The sequence below is a fragment of the Protomyctophum bolini genome (assembly GCF_963924005.1).
Source record: "Protomyctophum bolini genome assembly, chromosome: 20".
Taxonomy (NCBI): domain Eukaryota; kingdom Metazoa; phylum Chordata; class Actinopteri; order Myctophiformes; family Myctophidae; genus Protomyctophum; species Protomyctophum bolini.
Window position 1 is genome coordinate 33,837,729 of NC_137881.1, and position 18,012 is coordinate 33,855,740.

An 18,012-nucleotide genomic window follows, 5' to 3' on the forward strand; every position below is an offset into this window, starting at 1 on the left:
TCTCATGCTCTACCGAGTGTGTTTACCAGGCACACATACTATTTACACAGATGCATTATTTCACCAGAAGCATCTCTGGAAATACAAGCATGCATGCAACATTTCAAGAGGTTCGTGAAAGAAAAACTATTGTGAGCAAAAAACAACATTGCTAGGACCTTCCTTTTCTGAGGTACTGCTGGGATTTGAACCCAGGGTCTCCTGTTTACGAAACAGGCGCTTTCACCAGCTAAGCCACAGTACCTGCCCAAAAGCCTGATGTTAGAGATAGAAGATGTTATTCTCTGATAAAGTAAATGAGTTATAAATGTTCTAAACACATTCATATTTCAACCTGCATGCCATATTTTATATATGGAACAAGAAAAGTCTCCATTGTGATTAGAACTGTAGCCAACAGGGCAAACCTAGTGGACACATTCAACCTGTAGAGAGCAGGGCTATGACACATTTTCTGCACTTTGTAGCATATTTGCATATAGTTGAACTGGACCTCATCTACATATTGAAATGATCAGAGTCTAATAGTTTAGTCCACACTTCCCATATCATCAAATGACTATTGGCTACGCCCGATGTGGGGCTCGAACCCACGACCCTGAGATTAAGAGTCTCATGCTCTACCGACTGAGCTAACCAGGCACGAGTACCATGTTCACAGCTCCATTCTTTCACCGAATGTAAGGAGGTCTGTGAAAGAAAAACTATTGTAGGCAATACACAACATTGCTAGGACCTTCCTTCTCTGAGGTACTGCTGGGATTTGAACCCAGGGTCTCCTGTTTACTAAACAGGCGCTTTCACCAGCTAAGCCACAGTACCTGCCCAAAAGCCTGATGTTAGAGATAGAAGATGTTATTCTCTGATAAAGTAAATGAGTTATTAAAGTTCTAAACACATTCATATTTCAACCTGCATGCTATATTTTACATATGGAACAAGAAAAGTCTCCATTGCGATTAGAACTGTAGCCAACAGGGCAACCTAGTGGACACATTGAACCTGTAGAGAGCAGGGCTATGACACATTTTCTGCACTTTGTAGCATATTTGCATATAGTTGAACTGGACCTCATCTACATATTGAAATGATCAGAGTCTAATAGTTTAGTGCACACTTCCGTATCATCAAATGACAATTGGCTTCGCCCGATGTGGGGCTCGAACCCACGACCCTGAGATTAAGAGTCTCATGCTCTACCGACTGAGCTAACCAGGCACGAGTACCATGTTCACAGCTCCATTCTTTCACCGAATGTAAAGAGGTCTGTGAAAGAAAAACTATTGTGGGCAATACACAAAAGTTAAGAACTTGCTTTCGGAGGTACTGCTGGGATTTGAACCCAGGGTCTCCTGTTTACAAGACAGGCGCTTTCACCGCTAAGCCACAGTACCTGCCTACTAGCATGATGTTATTGATGACCTGAGATTAAGAGTCTCATGCTCTACCGAGTGTTTACCAGGCACACATACTATTTACACAGATGCATTATTTCACCAGAAGCATCTCTGGAAATACAAGCATGCGTGCAACATTTCAAGAGGTTCGTGAAAGAAAAACTATTGTGAGCAAAAAACAACATTGCTAGGACCTTCCTTTTCTGAGGTACTGCTGGGATTTGAACCCAGGGTCTCCTGTTTACGAAACAGGCGCTTTCACCAGCTAAGCCACAGTACCTGCCCAAAAGCCTGATGTTAGAGATAGAAGATGTTATTCTCTGATAAAGTAAATGAGTTATTAAAGTTCTAAACACATTCATATTTCAACCTGCATGCCATATTTTATATATGGAACAAGAAAAGTCTCCATTGTGATTAGAACTGTAGCCAACAGGGCAACCTAGTGGACACATTCAACCTGTAGAGAGCAGGGCTATGACACATTTTCTGCACTTTGTAGCATATTTGCATATAGTTGAACTGGACCTCATCTACATATTGAAATGATCAGAGTCTAATAGTTTAGTCCACACTTCCCATATCATCAAATGACTATTGGCTTCGCCCGATGTGGGGCTCGAACCCACGACCCTGAGATTAAGAGTCTCATGCTCTACCGACTGAGCTAACCAGGCACGAGTACCATGTTCACAGCTCCATTCTTTCACCGAATGTAAGGAGGTCTGTGAAAGAAAAACTATTGTAGGCAATACACAACATTGCTAGGAACTTGCTTTCTGAGGTACTGCTGGGATTTGAACCCAGGGTCTCCTGTTTACTAAACAGGCGCTTTCACCAGCTAAGCCACAGTACCTGCCCAAAAGCCTGATGTTAGAGATAGAAGATGTTATTCTCTGATAAAGTAAATTAGTTATTTAAGTTCTAAACACATTCATATTTCAACCTGCATGCTATATTTTACATATGGAACAAGAAAAGTCTCCATTGCGATTAGAACTGTAGCCAACAGCACAGCCTTCTGGACACATTCAACCTGTAGAGAGCAGGGCTATGACACACTGCACTTTGTAGCATATTTGCATATAGTTAAACTGGACCTCATCTACATATTGAAATGATCAGAGTCTAATAGTTTAGTGCACACTTCCGTATCATCAAATGACAATTGGCTTCGCCCGATGTGGGGCTCGAACCCACGACCCTGAGATTAAGAGTCTCATGCTCTACCGACTGAGCTAACCAGGCACGAGTACCATGTTCACAGCTCCATTCTTTCACCGAATGTAAAGAGGTCTGTGAAAGAAAAACTATTGTGGGCAATACACAACATTGCTAGGAACTTGCTTTCTGAGGTACTGCTGGGATTTGAACCCAGGGTCTCCTGTTTACTAAACAGGCGCTTTCACCAGCTAAGCCACAGTACCTGCCCAAAAGCCTGTTGTTAGAGATAGAAGATGTTATTCTCTGATAAAGTAAATGAGTTATTAAAGTTCTAAACACATTCATATTTCAAGCTGCATGCTATATTTTACATATGGAACAAGAAAAGTCTCCATTGCGATTAGAACTGTAGCCAACAGGGCAACCTAGTGGACACATTCAACCTGTAGAGAGCAGGGCTATGACACATTTTCTGCACTTTGTAGCATATTTGCATATAGTTGAACTGGACCTCATTTACATATTGAAATGATCAGAGTCTAATAGTTTAGTGCACACTTCCGTATCATCAAATGACAATTGGCTTCGCCCGATGTGGGGCTCGAACCCACGACCCTGAGATTAAGAGTCTCATGCTCTACCGACTGAGCTAACTAGGCACGAGTACCATTTTCACAACTCCATTATTTCACCGAATGTAAAGAGGTCTCTGAAAGAAAAACTATTGTGGGCAATACACAAAAGTTAAGAACTTGCTTTCGGAGGTACTGCTGGGATTTGAACCCAGGGTCTCCTGTTTACAAGACAGGCGCTTTCACCGCTAAGCCACAGTACCTGCCTACTAGCATGATGTTATTGATGACCTGAGATTAAGAGTCTCATGCTCTACCGAGTGTGTTTACCAGGCACACATACTATTTACACAGATGCATTATTTCACCAGAAGCATCTCTGGAAATACAAGCATGCATGCAACATTTCAAGAGGTTCGTGAAAGAAAAACTATTGTGAGCAAAAAACAACATTGCTAGGACCTTCCTTTTCTGAGGTACTGCTGGGATTTGAACCCAGGGTCTCCTGTTTACGAAACAGGCGCTTTCACCAGCTAAGCCACAGTACCTGCCCAAAAGCCTGATGTTAGAGATAGAAGATGTTATTCTCTGATAAAGTAAATGAGTTATTAATGTTCTAAACACATTCATATTTCAACCTGCATGCCATATTTTATATATGGAACAAGAAAAGTCTCCATTGTGATTAGAACTGTAGCCAACAGGGCAACCTAGTGGACACATTCAACCTGTAGAGAGCAGGGCTATGACACATTTTCTGCACTTTGTAGCATATTTGCATATAGTTGAACTGGACCTCATCTACATATTGAAATGATCAGAGTCTAATAGTTTAGTCCACACTTCCCATATCATCAAATGACTATTGGCTTCGCCCGATGTGGGGCTCGAACCCACGACCCTGAGATTAAGAGTCTCATGCTCTACCGACTGAGCTAACCAGGCACGAGTACCATGTTCACAGCTCCATTCTTTCACCGAATGTAAGGAGGTCTGTGAAAGAAAAACTATTGTAGGCAATACACAACATTGCTAGGACCTTCCTTCTCTGAGGTACTGCTGGGATTTGAACCCAGGGTCTCCTGTTTACTAAACAGGCGCTTTCACCAGCTAAGCCACAGTACCTGCCCAAAAGCCTGATGTTAGAGATAGAAGATGTTATTCTCTGATAAAGTAAATGAGTTATTAAAGTTCTAAACACATTCATATTTCAACCTGCATGCTATATTTTACATATGGAACAAGAAAAGTCTCCATTGCGATTAGAACTGTAGCCAACAGGGCAACCTAGTGGACACATTGAACCTGTAGAGAGCAGGGCTATGACACATTTTCTGCACTTTGTAGCATATTTGCATATAGTTGAACTGGACCTCATCTACATATTGAAATGATCAGAGTCTAATAGTTTAGTGCACACTTCCGTATCATCAAAAGACAATTGGCTTCGCCCGATGTGGGGCTCGAACCCACGACCCTGAGATTAAGAGTCTCATGCTCTACCGACTGAGCTAACCAGGCACGAGTACCATTTTCACAACTCCATTATTTCACCGAATGTAAAGAGGTCTCTGAAAGAAAAACTATTGTGGGCAATACACAAAAGTTAAGAACTTGCTTTCGGAGGTACTGCTGGGATTTGAACCCAGGGTCTCCTGTTTACAAGACAGGCGCTTTCACCACTAAGCCAAAGTACCTGCCTACTAGCATGATGTTATTGATGACCTGAGATTAAGAGTCTCATGCTCTACCGAGTGTGTTTACCAGGCACACATACTATTTACACAGATGCATTATTTCACCAGAAGCATCTCTGGAAATACAAGCATGCATGCAACATTTCAAGAGGTTCGTGAAAGAAAAACTATTGTGAGCAAAAAACAACATTGCTAGGACCTTCCTTTTCTGAGGTACTGCTGGGATTTGAACCCAGGGTCTCCTGTTTACAAAACAGGCGCTTTCACCAGCTAAGCCACAGTACCTGCCCAAAAGCCTGATGTTAGAGATAGAAGATGTTATTCTCTGATAAAGTAAATGAGTTATTAAAGTTCTAAACACATTCATATTTCAACCTGCATGCCATATTTTATATATGGAACAAGAAAAGTCTCCATTGTGATTAGAACTGTAGCCAACAGGGCAACCTAGTGGACACATTCAACCTGTAGAGAGCAGGGCTATGACACATTTTCTGCACTTTGTAGCATATTTGCATATAGTTGAACTGGACCTCATCTACATATTGAAATGATCAGAGTCTAATAGTTTAGTGCACACTTCCGTATCATCAAATGACTATTGGCTTCGCCCGATGTGGGGCTCGAACCCACGACCCTGAGATTAAGAGTCTCATGCTCTACCGACTGAGCTAACCAGGCACGAGTACCATGTTCACAGCTCCATTCTTTCACCGAATGTAAAGAGGTCTGTGAAAGAAAAACTTTTGTGGGCAATACACAACATTGCTAGGAACTTGCTTTCTGAGGTACTGCTGGGATTTGAACCCAGGGTCTCCTGTTTACTAAACAGGCGCTTTCACCAGCTAAGCCACAGTACCTGCCCAAAAGCCTGTTGTTAGAGATAGAAGATGTTATTCTCTGATAAAGTAAATGAGTTATTAAAGTTCTAAACACATTCATATTTCAAGCTGCATGCTATATTTTACATATGGAACAAGAAAAGTCTCCATTGCGATTAGAACTGTAGCCAACAGGGCAACCTAGTGGACACATTCAACCTGTAGAGAGCAGGGCTATGACACATTTTCTGCACTTTGTAGCATATTTGCATATAGTTGAACTGGACCTCATTTACATATTGAAATGATCAGAGTCTAATAGTTTAGTGCACACTTCCGTATCATCAAATGACAATTGGCTTCGCCCGATGTGGGGCTCGAACCCACGACCCTGAGATTAAGAGTCTCATGCTCTACCGACTGAGCTAACTAGGCACGAGTACCATTTTCACAAGTCCATTATTTCACCGAATGTAAAGAGGTCTCTGAAAGAAAAACTATTGTGGGCAATACACAAAAGTTAAGAACTTGCTTTCGGAGGTACTGCTGGGATTTGAACCCAGGGTCTCCTGTTTACAAGACAGGCGCTTTCACCGCTAAGCCACAGTACCTGCCTACTAGCATGATGTTATTGATGACCTGAGATTAAGAGTCTCATGCTCTACCGAGTGTGTTTACCAGGCACACATACTATTTACACAGATGCATTATTTCACCAGAAGCATCTCTGGAAATACAAGCATGCATGCAACATTTCAAGAGGTTCGTGAAAGAAAAACTATTGTGAGCAAAAAACAACATTGCTAGGACCTTCCTTTTCTGAGGTACTGCTGGGATTTGAACCCAGGGTCTCCTGTTTACGAAACAGGCGCTTTCACCAGCTAAGCCACAGTACCTGCCCAAAAGCCTGATGTTAGAGATAGAAGATGTTATTCTCTGATAAAGTAAATGAGTTATTAATGTTCTAAACACATTCATATTTCAACCTGCATGCCATATTTTATATATGGAACAAGAAAAGTCTCCATTGTGATTAGAACTGTAGCCAACAGGGCAACCTAGTGGACACATTCAACCTGTAGAGAGCAGGGCTATGACACATTTTCTGCACTTTGTAGCATATTTGCATATAGTTGAACTGGACCTCATCTACATATTGAAATGATCAGAGTCTAATAGTTTAGTCCACACTTCCCATATCATCAAATGACTATTGGCTTCGCCCGATGTGGGGCTCGAACCCACGACCCTGAGATTAAGACTCTCATGCTCTACCGACTGAGCTAACCAGGCACGAGTACCATGTTCACAGCTCCATTCTTTCACCAAATGTAAGGAGGTCTCTGAAAGAAAAACTATTGTAGGCAATACACAACATTGCTAGGACCTTCCTTCTCTGAGGTACTGCTGGGATTTGAACCCAGGGTCTCCTGTTTACTAAACAGGCGCTTTCACCAGCTAAGCCACAGTACCTGCCCAAAAGCCTGTTGTTAGAGATAGAAGATGTTATTCTCTGATAAAGTAAATGAGTTATTAAAGTTCTAAACACATTCATATTTCAAGCTGCATGCTATATTTTACATATGGAACAAGAAAAGTCTCCATTGCGATTAGAACTGTAGCCAACAGGGCAACCTAGTGGACACATTCAACCTGTAGAGAGCAGGGCTATGACACATTTTCTGCACTTTGTAGCATATTTGCATATAGTTGAACTGGACCTCATCTACATATTGAAATGATCAGAGTCTAATAGTTTAGTGCACACTTCCGTATCATCAAATGACAATTGGCTTCGCCCGATGTGGGGCTCGAACCCACGACCCTGAGATTAAGAGTCTCATGCTCTACCGACTGAGCTAACCAGGCACGAGTACCATGTTCACAGCTCCATTCTTTCACCGAATGTAAGGAGGTCTGTGAAAGAAAAACTATTGTAGGCAATACACAACATTGCTAGGAACTTGCTTTCTGAGGTACTGCTGGGATTTGAACCCAGGGTCTCCTGTTTACTAAACAGGCGCTTTCACCAGCTAAGCCACAGTACCTGCCCAAAAGCCTGATGTTAGAGATAGAAGATGTTATTCTCTGATAAAGTAAATTAGTTATATAAGTTCTAAACACATTCATATTTCAACCTGCATGCTATATTTTACATATGGAACAAGAAAAGTCTCCATTGCGATTAGAACTGTAGCCAACAGCACAGCCTTCTGGACACATTCAACCTGTAGAGAGCAGGGCTATGACACACTGCACTTTGTAGCATATTTGCATATAGTTAAACTGGACCTCATCTACATATTGAAATGATCAGAGTCTAATAGTTTAGTGCACACTTCCGTATCATCAAATGACAATTGGCTTCGCCCGATGTGGGGCTCGAACCCACGACCCTGAGATTAAGAGTCTCATGCTCTACCGACTGAGCTAACCAGGCACGAGTACCATGTTCACAGCTCCATTCTTTCACCGAATGTAAAGAGGTCTGTGAAAGAAAAACTATTGTGGGCAATACACAACATTGCTAGGAACTTGCTTTCTGAGGTACTGCTGGGATTTGAACCCAGGGTCTCCTGTTTACTAAACAGGCGCTTTCACCAGCTAAGCCACAGTACCTGCCCAAAAGCCTGTTGTTAGAGATAGAAGATGTTATTCTATGATAAAGTAAATGAGTTATTAAAGTTCTAAACACATTCATATTTCAAGCTGCATGCTATATTTTACATATGGAACAAGAAAAGTCTCCATTGCGATTAGAACTGTAGCCAACAGGGCAACCTAGTGGACACATTCAACCTGTAGAGAGCAGGGCTATGACACATTTTCTGCACTTTGTAGCATATTTGCATATAGTTGAACTGGACCTCATCTACATATTGAAATGATCAGAGTCTAATAGTTTAGTGCACACTTCCGTATCATCAAATGACAATTGGCTTCGCCCGATGTGGGGCTCGAACCCACGACCCTGAGATTAAGAGTCTCATGCTCTACCGACTGAGCTAACTAGGCACGAGTACCATTTTCACAACTCCATTATTTCACCGAATGTAAAGAGGTCTCTGAAAGAAAAACTATTGTGGGCAATACACAAAAGTTAAGAACTTGCTTTCGGAGGTACTGCTGGGATTTGAACCCAGGGTCTCCTGTTTACAAGACAGGCGCTTTCACCGCTAAGCCACAGTACCTGCCTACTAGCATGATGTTATTGATGACCTGAGATTAAGAGTCTCATGCTCTACCGAGTGTGTTTACCAGGCACACATACTATTTACACAGATGCATTATTTCACCAGAAGCATCTCTGGAAATACAAGCATGCATGCAACATTTCAAGAGGTTCGTGAAAGAAAAACTATTGTGAGCAAAAAACAACATTGCTAGGACCTTCCTTTTCTGAGGTACTGCTGGGATTTGAACCCAGGGTCTCCTGTTTACGAAACAGGCGCTTTCACCAGCTAAGCCACAGTACCTGCCCAAAAGCCTGATGTTAGAGATAGAAGATGTTATTCTCTGATAAAGTAAATGAGTTATTAATGTTCTAAACACATTCATATTTCAACCTGCATGCCATATTTTATATATGGAACAAGAAAAGTCTCCATTGTGATTAGAACTGTAGCCAACAGGGCAACCTAGTGGACACATTCAACCTGTAGAGAGCAGGGCTATGACACATTTTCTGCACTTTGTAGCATATTTGCATATAGTTGAACTGGACCTCATCTACATATTGAAATTATCAGAGTCTAATAGTTTAGTCGACACTTCCCATATCATCAAATGACTATTGGCTTCGCCCGATGTGGGGCTCGAACCCACGACCCTGAGATTAAGAGTCTCATGCTCTACCGACTGAGCTAACCAGGCACGAGTACCATGTTCACAGCTCCATTCTTTCACCGAATGTAAGGAGGTCTGTGAAAGAAAAACTATTGTAGGCAATACACAACATTGCTAGGACCTTCCTTCTCTGAGGTACTGCTGGGATTTGAACCCAGGGTCTCCTGTTTACTAAACAGGCGCTTTCACCAGCTAAGCCACAGTACCTGCCCAAAAGCCTGATGTTAGAGATAGAAGATGTTATTCTCTGATAAAGTAAATGAGTTATTAAAGTTCTAAACACATTCATATTTCAACCTGCATGCTATATTTTACATATGGAACAAGAAAAGTCTCCATTGCGATTAGAACTGTAGCCAACAGGGCAACCTAGTGGACACATTCAACCTGTAGAGAGCAGGGCTATGACACATTTTCTGCACTTTGTAGCATATTTGCATATAGTTGAACTGGACCTCATCTACATATTGAAATGATCAGAGTCTAATAGTTTAGTGCACACTTCCGTATCATCAAATGACAATTGGCTTCGCCCGATGTGGGGCTCGAACCCACGACCCTGAGATTAAGAGTCTCATGCTCTACCGACTGAGCTAACTAGGCACGAGTACCATTTTCACAACTCCATTATTTCACCGAATGTAAAGAGGTCTCTGAAAGAAAAACTATTGTGGGCAATACACAAAAGTTAAGAACTTGCTTTCGGAGGTACTGCTGGGATTTGAACCCAGGGTCTCCTGTTTACAAGACAGGCGCTTTCACCGCTAAGCCACAGTACCTGCCTACTAGCATGATGTTATTGATGACCTGAGATTAAGAGTCTCATGCTCTACCGAGTGTGTTTACCAGGCACACATACTATTTACACAGATGCATTATTTCACCAGAAGCATCTCTGGAAATACAAGCATGCATGCAACATTTCAAGAGGTTCGTGAAAGAAAAACTATTGTGAGCAAAAAACAACATTGCTAGGACCTTCCTTTTCTGAGGTACTGCTGGGATTTGAACGCAGGGTCTCCTGTTTACGAAACAGGCGCTTTCACCAGCTAAGCCACAGTACCTGCCCAAAAGCCTGATGTTAGAGATAGAAGATGTTATTCTCTGATAAAGTAAATGAGTTATTAATGTTCTAAACACATTCATATTTCAACCTGCATGCCATATTTTATATATGGAACAAGAAAAGTCTCCATTGTGATTAGAACTGTAGCCAACAGGGCAACCTAGTGGACACATTCAACCTGTAGAGAGCAGGGCTATGACACATTTTCTGCACTTTGTAGCATATTTGCATATAGTTGAACTGGACCTCATCTACATATTGAAATGATCAGAGTCTAATAGTTTAGTCCACACTTCCCATATCATCAAATGACTATTGGCTTCGCCCGATGTGGGGCTCGAACCCACGACCCTGAGATTAAGACTCTCATGCTCTACCGACTGAGCTAACCAGGCACGAGTACCATGTTCACAGCTCCATTCTTTCACCAAATGTAAGGAGGTCTCTGAAAGAAAAACTATTGTAGGCAATACACAACATTGCTAGGACCTTCCTTCTCTGAGGTACTGCTGGGATTTGAACCCAGGGTCTCCTGTTTACTAAACAGGCGCTTTCACCAGCTAAGCCACAGTACCTGCCCAAAAGCCTGTTGTTAGAGATAGAAGATGTTATTCTATGATAAAGTAAATGAGTTATTAAAGTTCTAAACACATTCATATTTCAAGCTGCATGCTATATTTTACATATGGAACAAGAAAAGTCTCCATTGCGATTAGAACTGTAGCCAACAGGGCAACCTAGTGGACACATTCAACCTGTAGAGAGCAGGGCTATGACACATTTTCTGCACTTTGTAGCATATTTGCATATAGTTGAACTGGACCTCATCTACATATTGAAATGATCAGAGTCTAATAGTTTAGTGCACACTTCCGTATCATCAAATGACAATTGGCTTCGCCCGATGTGGGGCTCGAACCCACGACCCTGAGATTAAGAGTCTCATGCTCTACCGACTGAGCTAACTAGGCACGAGTACCATTTTCACAACTCCATTATTTCACCGAATGTAAAGAGGTCTCTGAAAGAAAAACTATTGTGGGCAATACACAAAAGTTAAGAACTTGCTTTCGGAGGTACTGCTGGGATTTGAACCCAGGGTCTCCTGTTTACAAGACAGGCGCTTTCACCGCTAAGCCACAGTACCTGCCTACTAGCATGATGTTATTGATGACCTGAGATTAAGAGTCTCATGCTCTACCGAGTGTGTTTACCAGGCACACATACTATTTACACAGATGCATTATTTCACCAGAAGCATCTCTGGAAATACAAGCATGCATGCAACATTTCAAGAGGTTCGTGAAAGAAAAACTATTGTGAGCAAAAAACAACATTGCTAGGACCTTCCTTTTCTGAGGTACTGCTGGGATTTGAACCCAGGGTCTCCTGTTTACGAAACAGGCGCTTTCACCAGCTAAGCCACAGTACCTGCCCAAAAGCCTGATGTTAGAGATAGAAGATGTTATTCTCTGATAAAGTAAATGAGTTATTAATGTTCTAAACACATTCATATTTCAACCTGCATGCCATATTTTATATATGGAACAAGAAAAGTCTCCATTGTGATTAGAACTGTAGCCAACAGGGCAACCTAGTGGACACATTCAACCTGTAGAGAGCAGGGCTATGACACATTTTCTGCACTTTGTAGCATATTTGCATATAGTTGAACTGGACCTCATCTACATATTGAAATTATCAGAGTCTAATAGTTTAGTCGACACTTCCCATATCATCAAATGACTATTGGCTTCGCCCGATGTGGGGCTCGAACCCACGACCCTGAGATTAAGAGTCTCATGCTCTACCGACTGAGCTAACCAGGCACGAGTACCATGTTCACAGCTCCATTCTTTCACCGAATGTAAGGAGGTCTGTGAAAGAAAAACTATTGTAGGCAATACACAACATTGCTAGGACCTTCCTTCTCTGAGGTACTGCTGGGATTTGAACCCAGGGTCTCCTGTTTACTAAACAGGCGCTTTCACCAGCTAAGCCACAGTACCTGCCCAAAAGCCTGATGTTAGAGATAGAAGATGTTATTCTCTGATAAAGTAAATGAGTTATTAAAGTTCTAAACACATTCATATTTCAACCTGCATGCTATATTTTACATATGGAACAAGAAAAGTCTCCATTGCGATTAGAACTGTAGCCAACAGGGCAACCTAGTGGACACATTCAACCTGTAGAGAGCAGGGCTATGACACATTTTCTGCACTTTGTAGCATATTTGCATATAGTTGAACTGGACCTCATCTACATATTGAAATGATCAGAGTCTAATAGTTTAGTGCACACTTCCGTATCATCAAATGACAATTGGCTTCGCCCGATGTGGGGCTCGAACCCACGACCCTGAGATTAAGAGTCTCATGCTCTACCGACTGAGCTAACTAGGCACGAGTACCATTTTCACAACTCCATTATTTCACCGAATGTAAAGAGGTCTCTGAAAGAAAAACTATTGTGGGCAATACACAAAAGTTAAGAACTTGCTTTCGGAGGTACTGCTGGGATTTGAACCCAGGGTCTCCTGTTTACAAGACAGGCGCTTTCACCGCTAAGCCACAGTACCTGCCTACTAGCATGATGTTATTGATGACCTGAGATTAAGAGTCTCATGCTCTACCGAGTGTGTTTACCAGGCACACATACTATTTACACAGATGCATTATTTCACCAGAAGCATCTCTGGAAATACAAGCATGCATGCAACATTTCAAGAGGTTCGTGAAAGAAAAACTATTGTGAGCAAAAAACAACATTGCTAGGACCTTCCTTTTCTGAGATACTGCTGGGATTTGAACGCAGGGTCTCCTGTTTACGAAACAGGCGCTTTCACCAGCTAAGCCACAGTACCTGCCCAAAAGCCTGATGTTAGAGATAGAAGATGTTATTCTCTGATAAAGTAAATGAGTTATTAATGTTCTAAACACATTCATATTTCAACCTGCATGCCATATTTTATATATGGAACAAGAAAAGTCTCCATTGTGATTAGAACTGTAGCCAACAGGGCAACCTAGTGGACACATTCAACCTGTAGAGAGCAGGGCTATGACACATTTTCTGCACTTTGTAGCATATTTGCATATAGTTGAACTGGACCTCATCTACATATTGAAATGATCAGAGTCTAATAGTTTAGTCCACACTTCCCATATCATCAAATGACTATTGGCTTCGCCCGATGTGGGGCTCGAACCCACGACCCTGAGATTAAGACTCTCATGCTCTACCGACTGAGCTAACCAGGCACGAGTACCATGTTCACAGCTCCATTCTTTCACCAAATGTAAGGAGGTCTCTGAAAGAAAAACTATTGTAGGCAATACACAACATTGCTAGGACCTTCCTTCTCTGAGGTACTGCTGGGATTTGAACCCAGGGTCTCCTGTTTACTAAACAGGCGCTTTCACCAGCTAAGCCACAGTACCTGCCCAAAAGCCTGTTGTTAGAGATAGAAGATGTTATTCTCTGATAAAGTAAATGAGTTATTAAAGTTCTAAACACATTCATATTTCAAGCTGCATGCTATATTTTACATATGGAACAAGAAAAGTCTCCATTGCGATTAGAACTGTAGCCAACAGGGCAACCTAGTGGACACATTCAACCTGTAGAGAGCAGGGCTATGACACATTTTCTGCACTTTGTAGCATATTTGCATATAGTTGAACTGGACCTCATCTACATATTGAAATGATCAGAGTCTAATAGTTTAGTGCACACTTCCGTATCATCAAATGACAATTGGCTTCGCCCGATGTGGGGCTCGAACCCACGACCCTGAGATTAAGAGTCTCATGCTCTACCGACTGAGCTAACCAGGCACGAGTACCATGTTCACAGCTCCATTCTTTCACCGAATGTAAGGAGGTCTGTGAAAGAAAAACTATTGTAGGCAATACACAACATTGCTAGGAACTTGCTTTCTGAGGTACTGCTGGGATTTGAACCCAGGGTCTCCTGTTTACTAAACAGGCGCTTTCACCAGCTAAGCCACAGTACCTGCCCAAAAGCCTGATGTTAGAGATAGAAGATGTTATTCTCTGATAAAGTAAATTAGTTATTTAAGTTCTAAACACATTCATATTTCAACCTGCATGCTATATTTTACATATGGAACAAGAAAAGTCTCCATTGCGATTAGAACTGTAGCCAACAGCACAGCCTTCTGGACACATTCAACCTGTAGAGAGCAGGGCTATGACACACTGCACTTTGTAGCATATTTGCATATAGTTAAACTGGACCTCATCTACATATTGAAATGATCAGAGTCTAATAGTTTAGTGCACACTTCCGTATCATCAAATGACAATTGGCTTCGCCCGATGTGGGGCTCGAACCCACGACCCTGAGATTAAGAGTCTCATGCTCTACCGACTGAGCTAACCAGGCACGAGTACCATGTTCACAGCTCCATTCTTTCACCGAATGTAAAGAGGTCTGTGAAAGAAAAACTATTGTGGGCAATACACAACATTGCTAGGAACTTGCTTTCTGAGGTACTGCTGGGATTTGAACCCAGGGTCTCCTGTTTACTAAACAGGCGCTTTCACCAGCTAAGCCACAGTACCTGCCCAAAAGCCTGTTGTTAGAGATAGAAGATGTTATTCTATGATAAAGTAAATGAGTTATTAAAGTTCTAAACACATTCATATTTCAAGCTGCATGCTATATTTTACATATGGAACAAGAAAAGTCTCCATTGCGATTAGAACTGTAGCCAACAGGGCAACCTAGTGGACACATTCAACCTGTAGAGAGCAGGGCTATGACACATTTTCTGCACTTTGTAGCATATTTGCATATAGTTGAACTGGACCTCATCTACATATTGAAATGATCAGAGTCTAATAGTTTAGTGCACACTTCCGTATCATCAAATGACAATTGGCTTCGCCCGATGTGGGGCTCGAACCCACGACCCTGAGATTAAGAGTCTCATGCTCTACCGACTGAGCTAACTAGGCACGAGTACCATTTTCACAACTCCATTATTTCACCGAATGTAAAGAGGTCTCTGAAAGAAAAACTATTGTGGGCAATACACAAAAGTTAAGAACTTGCTTTCGGAGGTACTGCTGGGATTTGAACCCAGGGTCTCCTGTTTACAAGACAGGCGCTTTCACCGCTAAGCCACAGTACCTGCCTACTAGCATGATGTTATTGATGACCTGAGATTAAGAGTCTCATGCTCTACCGAGTGTGTTTACCAGGCACACATACTATTTACACAGATGCATTATTTCACCAGAAGCATCTCTGGAAATACAAGCATGCATGCAACATTTCAAGAGGTTCGTGAAAGAAAAACTATTGTGAGCAAAAAACAACATTGCTAGGACCTTCCTTTTCTGAGGTACTGCTGGGATTTGAACCCAGGGTCTCCTGTTTACGAAACAGGCGCTTTCACCAGCTAAGCCACAGTACCTGCCCAAAAGCCTGATGTTAGAGATAGAAGATGTTATTCTCTGATAAAGTAAATGAGTTATTAATGTTCTAAACACATTCATATTTCAACCTGCATGCCATATTTTATATATGGAACAAGAAAAGTCTCCATTGTGATTAGAACTGTAGCCAACAGGGCAACCTAGTGGACACATTCAACCTGTAGAGAGCAGGGCTATGACACATTTTCTGCACTTTGTAGCATATTTGCATATAGTTGAACTGGACCTCATCTACATATTGAAATGATCAGAGTCTAATAGTTTAGTCGACACTTCCCATATCATCAAATGACTATTGGCTTCGCCCGATGTGGGGCTCGAACCCACGACCCTGAGATTAAGAGTCTCATGCTCTACCGACTGAGCTAACCAGGCACGAGTACCATGTTCACAGCTCCATTCTTTCACCGAATGTAAGGAGGTCTGTGAAAGAAAAACTATTGTAGGCAATACACAACATTGCTAGGACCTTCCTTCTCTGAGGTACTGCTGGGATTTGAACCCAGGGTCTCCTGTTTACTAAACAGGCGCTTTCACCAGCTAAGCCACAGTACCTGCCCAAAAGCCTGATGTTAGAGATAGAAGATGTTATTCTCTGATAAAGTAAATGAGTTATTAAAGTTCTAAACACATTCATATTTCAACCTGCATGCTATATTTTACATATGGAACAAGAAAAGTCTCCATTGCGATTAGAACTGTAGCCAACAGGGCAACCTAGTGGACACATTGAACCTGTAGAGAGCAGGGCTATGACACATTTTCTGCACTTTGTAGCATATTTGCATATAGTTGAACTGGACCTCATCTACATATTGAAATGATCAGAGTCTAATAGTTTAGTGCACACTTCCGTATCATCAAATGACAATTTGCTTCGCCCGATGTGGGGCTCGAACCCACGACCCTGAGATTAAGAGTCTCATGCTCTACCGACTGAGCTAACCAGGCACGAGTACCATTTTCACAACTCCATTATTTCACCGAATGTAAAGAGGTCTCTGAAAGAAAAACTATTGTGGGCAATACACAAAAGTTAAGAACTTGCTTTCGGAGGTACTGCTGGGATTTGAACCCAGGGTCTCCTGTTTACAAGACAGGCGCTTTCACCGCTAAGCCACAGTACCTGCCTACTAGCATGATGTTATTGATGACCTGAGATTAAGAGTCTCATGCTCTACCGAGTGTGTTTACCAGGCACACATACTATTTACACAGATGCATTATTTCACCAGAAGCATCTCTGGAAATACAAGCATGCGTGCAACATTTCAAGAGGTTCGTGAAAGAAAAACTATTGTGAGCAAAAAACAACATTGCTAGGACCTTCCTTTTCTGAGGTACTGCTGGGATTTGAACCCAGGGTCTCCTGTTTACGAAACAGGCGCTTTCACCAGCTAAGCCACAGTACCTGCCCAAAAGCCTGATGTTAGAGATAGAAGATGTTATTCTCTGATAAAGTAAATGAGTTATTAAAGTTCTAAACACATTCATATTTCAACCTGCATGCCATATTTTATATATGGAACAAGAAAAGTCTCCATTGTGATTAGAACTGTAGCCAACAGGGCAACCTAGTGGACACATTCAACCTGTAGAGAGCAGGGCTATGACACATTTTCTGCACTTTGTAGCATATTTGCATATAGTTGAACTGGACCTCATCTACATATTGAAATGATCAGAGTCTAATAGTTTAGTCCACACTTCCCATATCATCAAATGACTATTGGCTTCGCCCGATGTGGGGCTCGAACCCACGACCCTGAGATTAAGAGTCTCATGCTCTACCGACTGAGCTAACCAGGCACGAGTACCATGTTCACAGCTCCATTCTTTCACCGAATGTAAGGAGGTCTGTGAAAGAAAAACTATTGTAGGCAATACACAACATTGCTAGGAACTTGCTTTCTGAGGTACTGCTGGGATTTGAACCCAGGGTCTCCTGTTTACTAAACAGGCGCTTTCACCAGCTAAGCCA